Here is a 20076-nt window from a genome sequence, read left to right as displayed (position 1 = left end):
ACTCCCAACCTTTGCAAAGCTTCATGCCTCTTTGTCATAAAGCTCATGTGCAAGAAAAGAAAAACAGAAGGAGAAAAATACTATTTTGTCCCATAGCCTAACACAGTGAGGTCAGGACCTAGGGCAGAGGCAGGGAGCTCTGTGGCCAAGACTGCTGAGAAGGTAATCATATAACTTACTGTCCAAGTGGGACACTTCTGGGAATGAAGGGGAGAGCTAATAATGCGTATACTGGGACAGCAGGCACAAGCCAGATATCTGGTTACTCTTCCTTACGAGGGATGTCTTCAGCTTATAGGAGACACAGGTGGGGTGCAGTTGATGGAGGCACCAGGTTGGAATCAGAAAGCCTGGATTGAAGGTCCTGCCTCTTGTGGTTGGTGAGATCTGAGACAGTCACTTCACACCTAGAGCCTGTTTTCTCCTCTGCAAAGGGAGGGGTAAAACTATTTACCTTACAGAGCTAACATAGAGAGTAAGTAGGATGTGGAGCTTTGTAAAGTGTGATTTGCTGTGTATGTGCTAGGTACTGGGGAACAAATTCCTTCAGCCTCATTAGTGAACCCATAGAAAGGTCTTGTGGAAAGAGCCTCTTAAGGTAACAACAGGGAGTTAAACTAATAATATTGCCTTCAACCACATTCCAGTACTGCAAAGAAGAAGCAAACCCTCGTATGAACCCAAGATAGAGATAAAGTGGGTGTTGTGGGCTGAATAGTGACACTCTAACATTCATGCCCACCTTGAACTTCAGATTGTGACCTTATTTGATGCTCTGGTCTGAATATTTATGTTTCTCTAAAATGCATGTGTTGAAATCGAATCCCCAATGTGTTGGCTTTAAGGGGTAAGGCCTTTGGAGGTGACTAGGACGTGAAGGTGGAACCCTCGTGAATGGAATCATTTCCCTTATAAAAGAGGCCTGGGGAAGCTTTTTCACCACTTCAGCCATGTGAGGACCCAGCAAGCAGGTGCCATAATAGAAGCAGGGAGCTAGCCTCATCAGGTGCCAAATTGACTGGAGCCTTGCCTTCAGAACTGTGAGCAACAAATTCCTGTTGCTCTATTTGGTATAAATTACCCAATAGAAGGTATTTTGTTATAGCAGCCTGAACAGACTAAGACATTTGGAAATGGGATCTTTCAGATATAATTAAGATAAAGATTGAGAGGAGATCATGCTGGATTAGGGTGGTTTAAGGTTACTCAAGGCGAGGGTCCTTAGATGAAGAGGAGAAGACACACACAGGGAGAGGGAGGAAGGCCCTGTGCAGATGGAGGCAGAAATTAGAGAGATGCTGCCACAAGCCAAGAAATGCCAGGAGCCTCCAGAAGCTGGAAGAGGCAGGGAATTATCTGCTCTAGAACCCTGGAGGGTGCAAGGCTCTGCTGACTCCTTGATTTCAGACTTCTGCCTCCAGGATTGTGAGAGGATAAATTTCTGTTGTTTTTAGCTACATTTGCTGCTGGTCATGTCATTACTGGATATCAGCAAAGGTGTGTACCTTAGCAAAGGCCCAGAAGTTCTTCGAGTAGAAGTTTTAAAATTCACCATCGGCCAGGTGCAGTGGCTCATGCCTGTAATCCCAGCACTTTGGGAGACCGAGGCAGGCAGATCACTCGAGGTCAGGAGTTCAAGACCAGCCTGGCCAACATAGTGAAACCCCGTCTCTACTAAAAATACAAAAATTAGCCGGGCATGGTGGTGCATGCCTGTAGTCCCAGATACTCGGGAGGCTGAGGCACGAGAATCACTTGAACCCGGGAGGCAGAGGTTGTGGTGAGCCGAGATCACGCCGCTGCCCTCCAGCCTGGGCAACAGAGCGAGACTCCGTCTCAAAACAAAACAAAACAAAACTCACCATCGAAGGCAGGAAATATGTGGCAGTCTTTGATGTACATAACAGGTGTGTCAGATAGACTTGAAAGGGGTGTGAGATACACACATGTACACACGTGCACACCCCTTTCTTTACCAAATATGAGAGTCCTCTGCTTCCTCATCCTCATTACCGGCAGGCTTTAATTCCTGGGAACCTCTCTACTGCTGTCCTGGGTGGGCAGAGATTGTTTCTGCAGGTCTTTTGCTCTACTTTGCTCAGTGAAATCCTTCAAATTGGATTCCCATTTCTCTTAATCACAAATAGTGCTACAAAAAGGGCTCTGAAAGTTTAAGTAGCAATGTGATGTAGAAAAAAATATACTGGCTCTGAAGCCAGAAGACTAAGACTTCTTCAAGGTCACACACCGAGCACATAGCCCTGAATATGCCTTTCCCTGTTTTGATGAAAGTTACACATATGGGTGCTCAAACCCTACTTAATCGACAAATTGATGTGTGTCCCTGGAATTATTTGTGCAGCCAACTACATGTGAATCCAAGAGAGGCGAGGGCGTCAGAAGGGCGAACGTCTGGGATATTTTAATATTCAGTATTTTCAGACTCAGCAGGCAGCAGGCTAAATCTGTCCGCTGATGGGCAGGCATGAATTATGAAACCACTCACGCAGGTTGAGAGGTTGCCCTGAGCTGGGGAGGTGCCGCCACCAGTGTCTGCTCAAAGTGGTTGGGGGATGGGTTGCTCCCCACTCAGGAGGGAAGGGGGAATATGAACAGGGGAGTAGTCACAGTGGGGGTGTGACCCATAGACAGTGGGACCAGCGGGGACTTCCCAAATCCTGGGCCCTCAGACTGCAGGATCAGAAGAGGGAAAAAACCCCAAAGGACAGGCTCAGCTTCCCAAGGCTGGAGGGTGAGGCTGCCCCCTAGTGGCTGAAGTTCACGACCGGACGGACGTTCAAGGAGTCCCGGGCGTTCCAATGCTTTCTCCCAGGAAGTGGGCTGTGCAGGCTGGAGGTGCCCTAGTGTCAGGGTGAAGGCTGGGAGCCAACGTCTAATCATCAAGGTGATGGAACTCTGAGGGCTGAAGGTAAGATAGGAGGGGGTGGCAGTGGAGGATTGTGTGTAATGGCCAGGGGAGAGAATAAAGAAGCCGAGACTCTGTAGTAATACTTGACAACAGCAGCTCATTAAGTATAACTACTTATTGATGTTCTGTTTGTATCTGACACGGTGCTAAGCATCTCACATATTTTCTCAATTTATCACAACAACCTATTCATTAGATATAATTACTTTCAAATATACAGATAAGAGGCAATGTAAATAATTCAGTATTATCATTACAATGTGTGTGGTAGTTTATAGCTATGTAATACTATCACATAGGCACTTGAGAAGCTTTATCTCTTCCAGTCTTTACACTTATTTTTCTGAGGTAGGCTTTATTATTCCTATTTTTATTATTTCTGTCTTATCATTGAAGAAACTGAGGCTTAGAGAGGGTGTATATCAGTTAGCTTTCACAATGTAGCAAATCATCCTTCAAATTTAGTGGCTTGAAACAATAGTTACTTATTTAGTTTGTAATGCAGTGAGTTGGCAATTTGGGCTGGGTTCAGCTGGGTGGTTCTTCTGGTCTCAGCTGGTGTGGTGAGACCACTATAACTCAATGGTCAGATGCTGGTCAGCTAGGTGATTCTGCTTCAAGGGATTGGTTAGTTGTGGGCTGGGGTAATGGGTGGAGACTGGTCCACGTGTTTCTCATCTAGCAGGCTAGCTTAGGCTTGTAGCTGGAAGAAGTCTGAGAGAGAGAATGGAAATATGCAATATCTGTTGAGGTCCAGGATCGAAACTAGTACAATGCCACTTCTACTCAACTATTGGCCAAGGCAGTTCACATGACTAGTACAGATTTAAGGGGTTAGGAGTATAGACTCCACTTGCTGATGGGAGCATCTGTAAAATCACATAGCAAGGAGTGTGATTATAGGAAGGGGTGGTGAACTGGGGCCAGTTTTGCCATTTACCACTGAGTGGCTGTGGGGAGTAGAGGACGGCTCCCAGGCAGAAAGAACAGAATGTACAAAGACCCCCCCTAAGACTCTAGGCAGGAAAGAGCATGTATTAGCTGGCATGCCTGAAATACAAAAGAGGAGACAGTAGGGGAAGTAGGGATGAAGTGCTGTTCTTAGAACTTTGTATGGGTTAACTCACTTAATTCTCACAACACCTCCATGAGGCAAACAGTATGATTTTATTCCCTTTCTAGGAGGGAAAGCTGAGGCACGGAGAGGATGAACAATACCCTAAGTCATACAACTAGAAAGCAACAGCATCAGATTCCAACCCTGGGAGCCTAGCTCCACAGCCCATACCAAAAACCACCTATCACACTGCTGGCACCGCAGCAGGTGCCAATAAAGAACATGGGAAGAAAAGGTTCTTGGTGTAGAGTTTGAGGGCCGAATGTTGAAACTACTTTCCTTAGAGGCTTAAAGACAATAAGGTGGAGATTCCCTGCCACCTGTTTGCCCAAGATTGGGACTGCTTATTCCTGCTTAAATGTAGAAAGGAACCAGGAGAACTCTTGTGTTTCCTTCTGGCTCTGTGACCCTACAAATTGGTGCACAATAGTGTCAGGTGTATTCACTAGGATCCTGTTGGTCTTAAGAAACAAACTGACTCAGTGTAGCTCAAGTTTTAAAGGAGGTGTTCCTTAGTGCCTTACTGGGTGAGCTCAGAGAATTAGAGGATCTCAGGAAGGGCAGGAACTAAACGAGGTCCCGGGACTTCACTGGTAGTAGTTTGTGGGCTCACTTTCTAGGTTGTAGCAAGCCAGCTGAGTCAATTCTAAAGACTTCCCATCACTATATCTCCTTGTTCAAGTCTTAACTTTCCATGATAGAGAATATGCCACAACTTGGGTCACATATTTTTATGCTGGGCCAATTGAACCTGGCCAGGGGTACGGGTTCATGAGTATAACCAAGGCCACTGGGGGAATCACTATGAAGCCATCCTACTCAGGGTCTATTGCTTGGTGGTGGGATGAGTTCTAAGCACCACTACCTACACCCACCTGGACAGTTCCAAGGATGCATCTATTTCTAAAGCAAAGGAGTAGATTTTCTTCTCCCAAGGATCCCAAAGTTCCAGAGATTCTGACCAAACTCATATCCAGCAGCTTTGTTGCAGATACAAATTCTCAGCCAGGGAATTTGGATATAGTTTTATTAATTACATTTTTTGAGTTCAGCAAATAGCTTTCATTAAATTATAACAACACAAGGCAGACAATATATTTAAGCCCAAACAACTGTACTGTGCAAAGCTTGTATTTATGAGATAGTGCTAGTCAATCCTGACTTCCTAAAAGATCAGGATTGTAAAATATTTATTAGCAGTTCAAAGACGAGTCTATTTCAAATCCAATATCTTCTTTAGGATAGATACGAGGGCAGGCAGCTCTATTTGTTGATTTCACAGCATGATGTTCTTTGGATGGTTCAAAGGTGCTTCCTTGTGTTTCCGGAGAGATGGAGCTGGGTTCCATAGATTAACAGTTCCTCTTGTAAGCTTCATGTGTGATTTGCCCCCAGATTGAAAAGCCCGCTTGCACAGATTAAATGAATTCCATGATTTTCAAAAATATATTTTGACTACTTAAATTTCCAGAAGAAAGCTTCTTATATACTAGCACAATTGTCTTGCACCGAAATGCTTTATAACATTGATCATTCTGATTCTTGACATAGATACAATTATTGTGGAAATGTAATCTATTTGGAGAGTTTTGGGGTTGGAAATTTAAGACTCGGATACTCAGCAGGAATGACTTTGCCACCAATCAATTCATTATGTGACCTTGGACGAACAACCCAGAATTTCTATACTTTTTTCTATTTCAATATATAAAACTGGGATTGGTAAATATCAGTTAGGAATGTGTTCAGCTACAAATAGTGGAAAACCTGTTAGGGGTCTATTTTTCTAACTCAACTAGTCAAGATGCAGGAAATGTAGAATTAGTGTAATAATCAGAGGATGTTATTTAGGACCCAAGATCCTTCTCTATTCCTGTGATCAGCCTGTGGTTTTGTCCTCATGGTGGCAAGATGGCCGCTGCACCTTCAAATAGGAAGAAGAGGAAGGGGTCATAGGTCAAAGGAAATGCTAGCTGAGTCTGTTCCTCCTATTTTTAGGGAAGCAACGGATTTCCTGGAAGATACCCCTCTGCTTCCCAAATAGTCTTCTCCTTACATCTCATCTGCCAGAACTGAAATGTGCCCACCCTAACTGCGAAGATGTCTGGGGAGGTGATCTTGTTTTCTGGGCATATTGTAGCCCTGAAATTAAGGGCTTATTGGTAAATAATGAAAAATAAATGTTTTGTAGGAACCTAACAGCGTCCTTTTCTGTCCCAAAAGCGTAGATGAAAGCTATTATTTATTGGTCTTCTACCAGTTGGCAAGCATTGTGCTAAGCCTTTTTCACCAATTATGTCAAATTTAATTTCTAACACACATGCACACACACATACACACACACACACATATATATATACACATATGGTAAGTGTGAACTTTATTTTGTAGAGATGAAGAAACTAAAGCTCAAGAGATTAGGTAAATTGCTCAAGGTTACAGAGTGGGGTGAATTAAAAATATCTCCTATCTCTACTCGGTTCAGAAAGGCTGGAGGAGGTTTTCAGTTACTTTGAATATTTTCTGTTGGCCTCTTGGGGAGAAGCTTAATTTTCTTTTCTTTTCTTTTTTTTTTAACTCTGTATGCCTGAAGCAGGGATGGATGTGGGGGTAAGTGTAGAGCTCCCAGAGGCCCAGGGCCTCCCTATGAATGCCCACTGTGATGTTGAGGGGCTCTGGCCTGTGCTTCCTTAAGGATGCCACCAATCCTTCCTAGATTTCCCAGAGTTGTAGTGGTCTGCCTCCCCTTAAGGATCCTCCTATGCTTGAGCCAGATCCCTTCCTCACTGTCAGCCCCATTACAAACTTCGTGTAGGTCAACTGCAGTGATTTGAGGGAAATGGAGCAGGACTCAACTGTCCCCCAACTCTCAGGAGCAAATAACATAAAGAGCCATGCCGCAAGTAGTCAAGGATGCAGTGTTGAGAGGCGATTGCTGCCTTTGAATCACCCTTTGCCACTTATTGGCCATGTGACTTGCCAGTTACTGGATGACTCCTTATCTCAGTTTCCTCATCTGTAAAATGGGCCTTAACAACAGTACCTCTGTCATCGAGTTATGAGGATGAACACGTGTAAAATACTTAGAAAAATGCTACCTACTACATAGCTAACACCTGTGAGTGCTTAATCAGTCTTGCTGAATGTCCTCTTTTAGACATCTTTGTGATCTACTCAATTTTATAGATTCATTCTTTTGAATCTTGAGAGCCAAATTTCTTGGGTTGTTCTTTTTCTTTTCTTTTCTTTCCTTTTTTTTTTTTTTGAGATAGAGTCTTGCTCTATTGCCCAGGCTGGAGTGCAATGGCACGATCTCAGCTCACTGCAACCTCCGCTTCCTGGGTTCAAGCAATTCTCCTGCCTCAGCCTCCCAAGTAGCTGAGATTACAGGCACCCACCATCATGCCCAGCTAATTTTTTTTGTATTTTTATAGAGACAGGGTTTCATCATGTTGGCCAGGCTGGTCTTGAACTTCTGACCTCCAGTGATCCACCCATCTTGGCCTCCCAAAGTGCTGGGATTACAGGCCTGAGCCACTGCGCCCAGCCTGGGTTGTTCTTAGGTGACTGTTTGATTTTAGTGAATACTGTACTTGTCAATAATTGCCTTTGGTTCTAGCTGTTAATACGAAACAAGAAAAAGGATAGCTAATATTTGTTGAGCTTTTATTCTTCTGCTTTTCTAAAACACGGGTTAACAGGACAGTATGAGTTGAGCCTCCTAGAGTTGTGCAATATGGTGGTCCTTGCATTAGTCAGCTTGGGAGAGATGGGTTGGTAAATAGCAAAGATCACTTTGTTTTCATCACTGTTGAAGCTAAGCCTGCAGTTTTAAATACGCTGTTTTCTTTGGCACCAGTTTTACTTTCTTCCAGGCCCATGAAAGCCACCTTCAACCTTCAATGTGATGTTCTTCTGTCTTTCCTCAGCATGCAGCCCCTGCCCAGCAAAACACCGTCTGGGGACATGAGGCCAAAGCACCCATATTCTGGTCCCACTTCTAGCACTGCCTTGTGCCATGACATGGGGCAAGTCAATCCCCCATTTTGGGCTTCAGCTTCCCCTTCTAAGAGATGATTCCTAGGGCCTCTTCCAGCTCTCCTATTTTCCAATAGTCATTAAAAGACACTCTATGACTTTGGGAGCACACGGTGCTTGGGAGATTTTGGTTTTGAAGTTTTCCTTCTGAGGATTGCTTTAGTTTATTGGGCATGTTGTTGCTGAAAAATACAATCAAGAAAGAAAACACAAAAATGCCTTTTCCTTCTACAAATGTGATGCTTAAATAAAATTCAGTTCCATGGAGCAAACACAGGGGAGTATAAATGGATAGGGTTTCTCTTGTCTTTGAGCAGTCCCAGAGGAGGCTGTAAACAGCAGGATATCCCTTCAACCAGATGGGCTGCCGAGCTTAGAGAGCCAAGCAGTCACAGAGAAGAGAGAAATGACTTGCGGAAATAAGGAAAGGCTGGTTACTGTGATGTCAGTTTATTCTCACAGCTGAATATAGTCAGTCTGGAAGCCAGAAAGAAGATGAAGATTAACCACGCTGAGAGGCTCTCAAACCTGAGCTGATGGGCATGATGTTCCAAGTCACAGTTCAGTGTCTGATAGGAATATGGCCCATTGAGTTAACTTTGGATGTGAGACATCCTTGAGAGCAGGACTAGGCTCAGGAAACATTGACAGGGTTAGATGACACTCCACCCCCCTTTGGTGGTTTTGCCCCATTTTTCTTGGTGCCACGAACAGCTTGGGATATCTAGGGTTTCTTGCTGCCTACAGAGCCCTCTCCTATCATGTCTTACCCAGACCAGCCTTGTCTTATCCAGTGACACCCTGTTTTTAGATTTTTTTTCTTTCCCCTTTCTCTTATCTTCAATCTTATTAAAATTTTACTTGGGGGATAGTATGATGAGGGTAGAAAGAGTCATTGTCTTTGGACTCAGGCAGTCTTCAATGGAAATCTTGGCTCCTTTGCTCATGACAATGAGAACTTAGGCCAGTTCTTTGGTTATCCTGTTTTCTTGCCTTTGAGATGGGTACAGTAAAATCTAACATACAGCATTGTTGACAGAATTGGATGAGATACAAAGCTTATCTAAACACACAGAAAACAAGACACACGCACAAGAAATGCTATTTCTTCCTTCCTGTCCCATCTTATAGCTCCTGCACATTAGCATTTGGAGAACTTAAAAATGTACTGATGCCTGGGATCTGCCTCATCACCTGCTAGGAACTGGCCCTCTTTAAAAGCTCCTCAGATGACCCTGTGCAGCCTGGGCTAAGACACACTGCCCTTGGGGATTGCTGATTAAGGGTTTGCTCCTCTACTCTCAACACTGTTTCTATTCCCATCCCCTTGGATTTGATTCCCAAAGTCAATCTATCTTCTGTATTTCAATCGGACAAACAGTAGGTGCACCAGATCCCTTCCCTCTGCCTGGATATTTGTTTTCCTTGGCACCTTGACAAGAGTAGGGCCATCTTCTCTAAGAGGAGGGAAAGGATGAATAAAGATTTACTGAAATGTTGTGGCAGAGATCTTTGGCGCAGAATGAGATGTTCTCTGGCACACTGGTGGAGAACCAGAGGGCCCAGGTAGGACCAGTGAGCCAGTTGGCCAGATTTCCTGTCTTCTTTCAGCAATGCTGAGGCAGGAAAACAGGCTGAAAAGCACTTGGTAAATTTAGAAATCAGGGAATTGGTGATTCCAATGTGCAATGGACAGCTAGGGTATGCCAGACCATGAGGTGTGGTCTGGGAAGGGAGACAGGTGTTTAGGGCTGAGATCAGTTCCTGAAATGGCTGACAATGAGCTACTCCTTCTGCCTCCTAGTTACATCTTGCAGGAGACCTTTGAACTATATCCTCTTAGCCCAGCCCAGAGGTTATCTGCAGACAATTCCCTTCCAACCCAAAGCTTCTGGTGTCTCTCTGCCTGAGGGTGTTCTGTGGCCATGGGCATTTGGCCCTCACATGGGGCAGGCTGGAAGTATCAGGAAGTTAATGGGTTTGTTTCTACCTTCATTATGGAGGGATGACAGTGGGTGGATGTATTAGCCGGGGTTCTCTATAGGGGCAGAACTAATAGGATAGATGCATATATAAGGGGGAGTTTATTAAGGAGTATTGACTCACATGATCACAAGGTCCGACAATAGCCCATCTGTAAGCTGAGGAGCAAGGAAGCCAGTCTGAGTCCCAAAGCTGAAGAACTTGGAGTCCAGTGTTCGAGGGCAGAATGTATCCAGCATGGGAGAAAGATGTAGGCCAGAAGAATAAACCAGTCTCGTCTTCCCACGTTCTTCCGCCTGCTTTTATTCTGGCTGCGCTGGCAGCTGATTAGATTGTGCCCACCCAGATTGAGGGTGGGTCTGCCTTTCCCAGTCCACTGACTCAAATGTTAATCTCCCTTGGCAACACCCTCGTAGACACACCCAGGAACCATACTTTGCATCCTTCAATTCAATCAAGTTGATGGTCAATATTAACCATCACAGTGGATGAACACCCGACTTACTTGTTTCTTAGAGGGACAGTCCTGAGGCATGTTCCACGCAGTTTCTCAGAGATCTTCTATGTGGCCAAGCCCTAGATGCCCAGTGATAGCACATCCACGTGCCCTTTTGCTGGCTTTCCTCTGTCCCCTGCCTCATTCCCTGCTTCCTGTGCATCCTGGTATCACCTTGAAAATAAGCTACTTGGACTCAAATCTTTGTCTTAGGGTCCACCTCTATGGGAAAATACCCACCTTTCATCAGCCTTTACTTACTCAGGGGTTTTTGCATCTCTCTTCATACATCTGCCTTGTGAGATGGACCTGCCAGTGTTCTCTGAGGGGATACATTACAGAGTTCCCCACCTTATATGTGTCTTCATTGTTGAACATACATCTTTCACAGTTGAGGGCAGTGCTTTCCAATCTGCAGGTTGTGACCCACTGTGGATTTAAAAATCCACTTACTAAAAATGAAAGGAAATGGATGTGTGTCAGACTGTATTACACATTGCAAGGTACATATTGTTATATGAAAATTTCATTTCAATTGTGTGTATAGATGCTCACATTTGGTGAAATATATTTCTTAACGTGCAACACGGTCAAAAAATTTGGAAGCCACTGCTTTGGTGGGTCTCTGTGTTTTTTTAAATCCCAGAATCCATTCTTCCCTTTCCCTCTGGTAACAGCACCTCAGTATTCCTTTCAACAAGGAAAGAAGCCTGTGTTCCTCATTCCGCAGTCTTGATTGGACTGTCAATCATGGTGTTCTGTTGTTCCTTGGTCAAAAGATGATCACATGACTCATGATAGGTCAGTCAGGTGATTGCTCTAGGGAACCAGCAGGAGAAACACAAGGGCTGAAAAGAGTTGAAGATGCTTCATTCAAAAGGGATGTCTGGAAGACAGTATCTATTTTTTTCCCCTGCTTCCAGGATCCTTGAACTTCTTTGATTTTTTTCCCTGTCAACATCTGGTGGTTCAGTTGTTGGGCTGCTTCCACAAAATATCTGTGGAGTACTGCTTTATTTCCCCATCCTTAGGAAGGTAGAGCTGTTTTCTGTTTCTAGAAATCAAAGAACCTTCCCATGTGTGAGGGCTTCGGAGTTAGTTGATCCTGACTCTACTACTTCCTGGCAGTGTTGATCCTGACTTTACTACTTCCTGGCTGTGGAAAATTACTTAACCTCTGCAAGCTTCATGTTCCTCTCTTGTAAAATGGGGATAGAAATGCCAGGCTGAAGGTTATTGATGATGTTTATGTAGCCATTAGCCCTAGACGTTCAACTGATGGCGGCCGCTATGCTGGGCCATATCTTATTCATCTTTATTTTACTAGTGATTACTTTTTACTTATTTTCCATATCTATGTGGAAAATTAATGAATCCTCATGACAATGTGGATTTTTACAACTAAAACCCACAGTTGAATTTCTTTAGATATTTAGAACCCCTTGGTTTTTACACATGTGATTTATTGTTCAAAAACATAAGAAAACATCCATGGTGTGAGGTTAGACAAAAGAGTTCTTACACATAATAACAAAAGCACAATCCATAAAAGAAAAAAATCAATATATTGGACATAATCAAAATAAAAACTTATGCTCTGTGAGAGACAATGTTAAGAGAATAAAAATCAAGCTACAGACTAGGAGAAAATATTTGCACATCATATAGCTAACAAAGGACTTCTATCTAGAATATCAAAACACTTTCAAAACTCAGAAAATATATAACCTAATTAAAAATAAGTGAAAGATTTAGAGATATAATCAAAGAGAACATATAGGGGACAAAAAAAGCATATTAAAGATGCTTAAAATCATTAGTTATTAGGGAAAAGTGATTTAAAGCCGTAATGAGATACAAACACCTACCTATCAGAATGGCTAAAATAAATAATACTGATAATACCAAGTGCTAACAAGGATACAGAGCAGATGAAACTCTCACATGTTACTGGTGGGAATAAAAAATAGGTCAATTGCTCTGGAAGACAATTTGATAATTTCTTATAAAGTAAAACATACATTTGCCATATGACCCAGCAATCCTACTCCTGGGTATGTACCCTAAAGAAATGAATACTTATGTTCACAGAAAAACCTGTACACATATTCATAGCAACTCTACTTATAATCATCCCAAGCAATTTAAATGTCCTCCAGCAGGTGAGTGGATAAACTGTGGTCTGTACACCAAGTAATGCTACTCAGTAATAAAAAGGAATGAACTATTGATGCCCACAATAAACTTGCAGGAATATCAAAAGCATATGCTGAGTGAAGGAAGCCTGCCTCAAAACGTGGCATAGTGTATGATCCCATTTGTATGGAACAGATCAGGGATTAGACATTAGGGGATGAGGGGATTAGGGGAAGGTGGAAGGTTTGACTGTAAAAAGATAGCACAAGAGAATTCTTTGGGGTATCCTGATTATGATGGAGGTTATATGAATCTACATGTATTAAAATTCATAGAACTATACATCAATATGTCAATTTTCCTACATGGTAATTTAAAAACCGTTTTCATTATGTAGAGTCGTTTGTTGATTATGTGGAGTCCTTTGTTGGTTATGCAGAATCCTTTGTGGTTATGTGATTTGCCCTTATGTTCATCTGGATATTTTGGTATTCCCTAGACCTGCCCTGTCCAACACAGTAGCCACTAGCCACATGTACTTAGGCTAGTCTGAACTGAGGTGTATTCTAATTGCAAAGTGGATACTGGATTTTGAAGACTTAGAATGAAAAAAGAACGTAAAATAGCTCATTAATTTTTAAATAATGATACTTTTAAATAAATAAAATGACACTTTTAAATAATAATACTTCTAAATGCACTTTAAATAATGAAAATATACTATTTTGAATATATTAGATTAAATGAAACGTATTATTAAAATTAATTTCACCTTTTTCCTCTTCCTTTTAAAAATGTGGTTACTAGAAAGTCATAATTACAATATGTGACTTGTGCTATATTTTTATGGGACAGCACTGCTCCAGATGAAACAAATGGGGAAGAATAGGGAAATCTGGATTCTTCTGTCTCCATTAGAGTCAGGCGTAGGATTGCCCCATGCAGTGCTGACCAAGGCCCACCTGGACTCCTGTGTTTGGAGGCTGCTCACTTCCGCCCAGTTTGTCTGAGGAGGTGAAAGCCACTCAAAACATCTGCTTTATTTCCCATTTGGTTGGCTTCCGCTAACCTTTGTGGGAAGAAGAAGGAGAGGGGAGGATGAGGGTCATACAAGGTGGGGTAGGATAAAGGTTTAGACCTGTAGCAGCATCAAGCTTTGCTGTTAGATTTTCACTTGAATTCTGTTTCAGCCACCAGGTAGCTGAGCAGCTCTGAATCTTTCTTTCTTTTTTTTTTTGAGACGGAGTCTCGCTCTGTCACCCAGGTTGGAGTACGGTGATGCGATCTCGGCTCACTGCAACCTCTGCTTTCCAGGTTCAAGCGATTCTCCTGCCTCAGCTTCCCACCACCACGCCCAGCTAATTTTTGTATTTTTAGTAGAGACAGGGTTTCGCTATGTTGGCCAGGCTGGTCTTGAACTCCTTCCTCAGGTGATTCACCTGCCTCAGCCTCCCACAGTGCTGGGATTAGAGGTGTGAGTTTTTTCATGTGCCATATAAACTTTATATACACATATATATGTATATAAAGTTTCCCCAGGGGTTTCTTGATGCATAAAGCTTTCCCCAGGACACCCAGGGAGAGTTCACTGAAAGCACCCAGGAGGCCCTCAGGAAGTGATAATTTTGCTACTGCCATTACTGCATTGTGTGGTGTTTGCTCTCCTAACTCTCACTTGGTTCTTCCTCCCTCTGTCCTGCCTTCCCTCCTCTCTCTTTCTCTCTCTCTCTCTCTCTCTGTGTGTGTGTGTGTGTGTGTGTGTGTGTGTGTGTGTGTGTGTGTTGAGCCTCACAGGCACTCTGCCCAACTTTTCTCCCTGATTCAGCACTGAGAAATGCCAAGGCGAGCGTTCCCATGAAGCTGCTTGTCAGCAAACACCCACTCTCGTTTCAACTCTCCCCAGTGTGTCAGAGCCTGGCCTGGACTCCACACGAGGCCCAGGGCCGTGCCAGCTCCCAAGACTGATTCACACACACCCTGCTGCACAGAGACTTCAGGGCTACACTCCCAACCTGTGAGACAAGAGATTGGAGGCTCCCAAACGAAGCAACCATCCAGAGGAAAAAGCACTCCAGCCATCTACAGAGGGTGCAGCAATTTTCCTGGATTCTGTTTCAAAGACATAAAAGCCTTGGTTTCAAACATTTAGATGCTGCCTGGCCTGCCTTTCTCACTTTCTCTCCTTTGCCTTTCGTTTCAATTGCACTTTTATTAAATCATTCTTGTTGCTTGCCTCCAACCGGCTCAGTGTCGGCATCAAATATTAGGTAGGTGCAGGAAAAATGAATACTTTCCCAGCCTTAACAGCTACATAGATTTTCATCACAGGGATATATTAAGTGTCTGTCTGGGACTGGCACTGTATGACGCTCTGTGACAGGGAAGTTAAATAGACATGAGTGGTTTCTTGGGGCTCGTCCACAATGGTGGCCACAGTTGTCACCTGGTAGGGTTATGTTGTTCCCCACTAGGGCTCTGAGAGCCACAAGGCCCTGTCAGATCCCAAGTTTAGAGGGCTGTGGTTTAAAGACTTCAGAAGCAGGCCTCGAGGCCCTCTTCCATGAGAGTGGCAGTGTGACAGGGTGGCAAAGCGCATGGGTTTTAGAGTCCAGCAGCTCTAGGTTTGCACCTGGGATCTTCCACTTGGGAGCCTCCTGGGGGTATAACCTAATCTTCTGGGGCCTCAGTTTCTCATCTGTGAAGTGGGATCACAATATCAACCTCATGGATGGTTGTAAGAAATGTAATACCTGCCATTTATTGAGCTGTTGCTACGTGGCAGGCACCATGCTAAATGCTTTATAGGGGTTTTCAAATTTAATCCTCACAACCACCTCACGAAACAGATATCATTCTTATCCTCATTGGACAGATAAGGAAATGGAGGCTTAGAGAGGTTAACTATGTCCAAAATGATACAGCTGGCAAATGTAGGAGAGGGGATTTAAATGCCAGCAATCTCCCCAGACTTTCCCCATGCCTGTGCTCAGGTGAGAAGATGGAAGGAGGGGCATGAGCACAGGGGTGGGGGCTCAGGTAACTGAGTGTCCTCCCTTGGGAAGTAGGGAGATGCCAGGAGTTAAGACTGTATGAACTAAGGCTCTTGGCTTCCAAAGCATGCTACATTGTCCTATCGGACTTTACTTCCAAAACATAAACTCCAAGATAAAATTTGAGAATTTCAAGATGGCGACTGCAGAGCCTTACAACCTAAGCATGAGGCATTCTGGGCTCGGACCCCACGTGGCTGCCCTGGTTGAATGTCCAGGAAGCTGACGCTCATTCAATGCTTTTTATGGCATGAATTTTTCCAAAGTGAAAAGTAGATGCTTACTTTGTTTTTTTTGTGACTCTCTATATTGAGTTTCTTAAATTGGGAGTGGACTCATCTGCATGGATGTGCATTTGAAAACACCTGGCACCAGCTCAGCCCATATGATTCAGGGACAGTGAGTGTCCCGGCAGTCTACTTTACACAGTGTTCCCTATCCCTTCAGTGGTTCTGCTGAGGGCACCTGAGCTTGCACTGCTCCACCATGCCCAGTTTGAGAAGTGTTTGGTTTACACTTTCCTTGGGAGGTAGAACAGTGCTGTAGCTAAGGGCTTCCATTCCAAGGAATCAAAATGCTTAGATTTGTTTACCAAGCTCCTGTCTCTACCACTTTCTAGCCATTTGCCATTGGGCAAAGTACTTAGCACTTATTTATTTATTTATTCATTTATTTTGAGACAAGTCTTGCTCTGTCACCCAGGCTGGACTGCAGTGGTGCAATCTCAGCTCACAAGCCTCTGCCTCCTGTATTCAAGCGATTCTCCTGCCTCAGCCTCCTGAGTAGTTGGGACTACAGGTGCGCACCACCAGGCCCAGCTAATTATTGTGTTTTTGGTAGAGATGGGGTTTCACCATGTTGGCCAGGTTGCTCTTGAACTCCTGTTCTCAAGTGATCCACCTGCCTTGGCCTCCCCACAGTGCTGGGATTACAAGCGTAAGCCACCACGCCCGGCAACTTAGCACTTTTAAACCTTGGTTTTGTTGTCTGTAAAATAGCCGCATACAGCAGGTCCTCCAATAACTTCGTTTCATTCGTGCAACGTTGTTTTGTTATAACATTGATGAGGAAAAAAAATCAATTCCTGGCTGGGGGCACAGTTTGTGTGGAATTTGCATATTTTCCCCATGTCTATGTGGGTTTTCTCCAGGTACTAGGGTTTCCTTCCACATCCTAAAGATGTGCACATGAGGTGAACTGGTGTGAGTATATGGTCCCAGTATGAGTGGGTTTGGGTGTGGGTGTGACTGTACCCTGTGAGGGAATGGTGCCCTGTCCAGGCCTGGTTCCTGTCTTGTGCCCTCAACTCCTACTGGTGACTCTGAGCTGGAACAACTGGCCAAACAATTATCTTACTTGTTTTTATTAAGCTTCTTAAATATATCTATAGCTCACATTTTGTTGTTGTTGTTGTTGAGAAAGGGTCTCTTCATCGCCCAGGCTGGAGGGCAGTGGCACAATCACATCTCACTACAGCCTTGACCTCCCAGGTTCAAGTGGTCCTCCCATCTCAGCCTCCTGGGTAGTTGGGACTCTAGGTGTGCACCACCACGCCCAGCTAATTTTTTTTGTATGTATATATATACATATACTTTTTTTTTTGTAGGGGTGGGGTTTTGCTATGTTGCCCAGGTTGCTCTTGAGCTCCTGGGCTTAAGCAATTTGCCAGCCTCAGCCTCCCAAAGTGCTGGGATTGCAGGTGTAAGCCACTGCTCCTGGCCATATAGCTCACATTTATTACAATGTTTAATATTACAAGTGTTTTAGGTCTTTATTTATAAGTTTGGCGAGATTTCTGTTTCCAGAAATATGGCATAGGAACATAACTCTTGTTTGTATCAATTAGCCTGTGATGAAATTGGTTTCATTATACGCTGTTTTGCTGTTTTGCTTAAAGTCGCAGTTTCCAAGAACCTATTGACAATGTTGAGGGTTACTGTAGTAGAGGACAAAGGGAATCAATGTTGAGGGGTTACTGTTGTAGAGAACAAGGGAATCAAACTATCCAAATCATTTCTTTTTACTATGACTGAGGCTTGTAAGTGATAACGGCATGGGAAGCACCCAGGCCAGTGCCTGTATATTGACCATTCAATAGGGGTTGGCTATCATCATCATTCCTGAGTTTAAAAACAGCAACAGAGTTCAAGAATTGTGTGTATGGAGGCAATTCATTATCAAATTGGAATAGTGCCAGGTATATGACAAATGAATGAATTCTGAGAATATTTCTCAGTAGTTTATCATCTAATAATAATGTTTGAGATGTCCATCATTTTATAGTTCACAGAGCACTTTGTTACACATAATTCCAGCTGAGTTCCCACAATAGGTCTGCAAAGTATGGAATGCAAGAAATTGATTTTCCTGTTTTACAGGTGGGAAACTGGAGGCTCAGAGTTTTTAACAGCTGCTCATTTCTGCAACAGTCGTTTAATGAGCACTAACTACATGCAAGACTCTATGTTAGATTCCGGGATAAAAGTGAATTAAGATTTTTTTTTTCCTACCCTTTGGAAGAAATTGCTGTGGGTCAGGGTAGCTGGAACAGGCTTAAAGGTAATGTATCCATCAGGATAGATTAAATGATGGTGCAGAAAAACAACAATAACAACAAACTTTTGTGGCTTAAAAAACAAAGATTTATTTCTCATTCATGCTATTAGCCCATGATTGGTGTACTAGTGGCTCTGCCCCACTGTATTAGTCCATTTTCACACTGCTGATAAAGACGTACTCCAGATTGAGAAGGAAAAAGAGGTTTAATTGGACTTACAGTTCCACATGGCTTGGGTGGCCTCAGAATCATGTTGGGAGATGAAAGACTCTTCTAACATGGCGGCAGCAAGAGAAAATGCGGAAGAAGCAGAAGCAGAAACCCCTGATAAATCTATCAGATCTTGTGAAATTTACTATCACGAGAATAGCAGTCTCTTGGCTAAAACATAACAAGAATCACCTTTGCTCCAGTTCCCAACAAGTTCCTCATCTCCATCTGAGACCACCTCAGCCGGACCTTATTTTTCATATTACTATCAGCATTTTTGTCAATGCCATTCAACAAGTCTCTAGGTTTGAAACTTTCCCACATTTTCCTATTTCTTCTGAGCCCTCCAAACTGTTCTGACTTCTGCCTCTTACCTGGTTCCAAAGTCGCTTCCACATTTTCGGATATCTTTTCAGCAGCGCCCCACTCTACTGGTACCAATTTACTGTATTAGTCCACTTTCACGCTGCTGACAAAAACATATCCAAGACTGGGAAGGAAAAAGAGGTTTAATTGGACTTACAGTTCCACATGGCTGGGGAGGCCTCAGAATCATGGTGGGAGGCAAAAGGCACTGCTTACATGGCAGTGGCAAGAGAAAACGAGGAAGAAGCAAAAGCGGAAACTCCTGGTAAACCCATCAGATCTTGTGAAACTTATTCACTATTAGCAGGGGAAAAACTGGCCTCCATGATTCAATGACCTCTTCCTGGTTCCCTCCCACAGCATGTGGGAATTCTGAGAGATACAATTTGAGATTTGGGTGGGAACACAGCCAAACAATATCACTCAATTCATTATCACTATAAACCAAACTGATGGGGCAGCTGCCGATGGGAGCATTGTTGGTGACAGAAGAGAGATTTGAGATTGGCAGGGCCTCTCACCAGCAACCAAATTCTCCACTCATGTGTCAGACTCTTCCTATGGCCTCAACTGACCATAGGGAAAAAAGCAGGAAGTAAAATTCTGCTATGTGCCTAGAAGGCAGAGAGCTGGAACTATTTGGTGAATGAAATAATGACTACTCCAGCCAGGTAGGCTCTAAAGAATGGGTAGGAAACAGGTGAATATTTGTGGGATGGGATTGAGGTGAGGAGAGTGGAAGAGGGGAAGAGATAATGTGAAGCTTTAAAGGAATGGAGGAGGTGGGAAGTGATGGAAGAGAGTGATGGAAGGATGCAGAAATCTCCAATAAAAGGAGATGGGATAGTGAGTGTGCCAGTCTGGCTGGAAGAGTCTGATTCAACAATTTAACAAATAGAGACTCAGCTCCTATTGTGTATTAAGTGGTGGAGACGCAAAGAAGGAAAAATCATGCCACTTGCTTTTGAAGAGCTTATAGCCTCGTAGGAGAGCTAGATTTTGCACAGAGAATGAAGGAAATCAAACTATCCAAATATAAGAAAGATCAGTGCTTATGTTTGCCAGCTACTCTTCCAACACTTGTATTTTCATTCGTTTAATCATCATTGTAGTTCTGTGATGCAGATGCTGGTAGTATCCCCATTTTACAGATGACAACACAGGCATGGAAGGGCTGGTAAATAGCAGAAGTGG

General features: G+C 43.5%; 1 long non-coding RNA gene across 1 annotated transcript in view; it reads left to right on the top strand.

Annotated features, from left to right (window-relative positions):
• The first annotated feature begins 2849 nt into the window (after window positions 1-2849).
• LOC129042695 (uncharacterized) overlaps window positions 2850-20076 on the top strand; it is a 66130-nt gene continuing 48903 nt past the window's right edge. The window contains exon 1 of the long non-coding RNA XR_010127120.1: window positions 2850-2929. This is a non-coding gene — a long non-coding RNA (uncharacterized LOC129042695). The remainder of the gene's footprint in view (window positions 2930-20076) is intronic.

Source organism: Pongo pygmaeus, chromosome 7, assembly GCF_028885625.2.
Source record: "Pongo pygmaeus isolate AG05252 chromosome 7, NHGRI_mPonPyg2-v2.0_pri, whole genome shotgun sequence".
NCBI lineage: Eukaryota > Metazoa > Chordata > Mammalia > Primates > Hominidae > Pongo > Pongo pygmaeus.
This window is presented reverse-complemented; position numbering and strand designations above follow the sequence as displayed.